The sequence below is a fragment of the Orycteropus afer genome, unplaced genomic scaffold (genome assembly GCF_000298275.1).
Source record: "Orycteropus afer afer isolate SDZICR_OR568_19922 unplaced genomic scaffold, OryAfe1.0 scaffold00147, whole genome shotgun sequence".
Lineage (NCBI taxonomy): Eukaryota > Metazoa > Chordata > Mammalia > Tubulidentata > Orycteropodidae > Orycteropus > Orycteropus afer.
In genome coordinates this window covers 3842593-3843693 of record NW_006921734.1, presented here as the reverse complement: position 1 = coordinate 3843693, position 1101 = coordinate 3842593, and positions in this window count along the sequence as shown.

Here is a 1101-nt window from a genome sequence, read left to right as displayed (position 1 = left end):
CTGATGCCACATTCTTCTTCATATAGTCCAGCTTCTGGAATTATTTTCTCAGCATACAGATTGAATAAGTATGGTGAAAGAATACAACCCTGACACACTCCTTTCTTGATTTTAGACAGTATAGTATCCCCTTGTTCTGTTCAAACAACAGCCTCCTTGATCTACGTACAGGTTCCTCATGAGTACAATTAAGTGTTCTGTAATTCCCACTCTTCTCGATGTTATCCACAATTTATTATGATCCACACAATCCAATGCTTTTGCATAGTGAATAAAACACAAGTAAACATCTTTCTGGTATTCTATGCTATCAGCCAAGATGCATCTGACATCAGTAATGATAGCCCTCATTCCACATCCCCTTCTGAATCCAGCTTGCATTTCTGGAAGTTCTCTGTCAATATACTGCTGCAACCATTTTGAATTATCTTCAGTGAGACTTACTTGCATGTGATATCAATGACATTGTTCGATAATTTCCATATTCTGTGAGATCACCTTTCTTTGGAATGGGTACAAATATGGATCTTTTCCAGTCAGTTGTCCAGGTAGCTGTCTTCCAAATCTCTTGGCATAGCTGAGTGAGAGCCTCCAGCGGGGCATCCATTTGTTGAAACATGTCAACGGGTATTCCATCAATTCCCAGAGCCTTGTTTTTAGCCAATTCCTTCAGAGTAGCTTCAACTTCTTCCTTCAATATCATTGGTTCTTGATCATATGCCACTTCTTGAAATGGATGACTGTCTACCAATTCTTTTTGGTATAGTAACTGTATATTCCATCCATCTTCTTTTGATGTTCTCTGCATCATTCAACATTTTGTGCATGGAATCTTTCAATATTGCAATTCAAAGCTTAAATATTTTTCTGCAGTTTTTTCAGCTCAAGAAATGCTGAACATGTTCTTCCCTTTTGGTTTCTAACTGCAGGTTTTTGCATATTCCATTATAATAATTGACTTTGTCTTCTCAAGCTGCTCTTTGAAATCTTCTGTTCAGCTTTTTTTTTTTTTTTTTTTAGGATTTGGGTGAAGATTTACAGAGTAAATTCACTTTTCATACAGCAGTTCACATATACTTTGTCTCATGTCATTGACCAAAA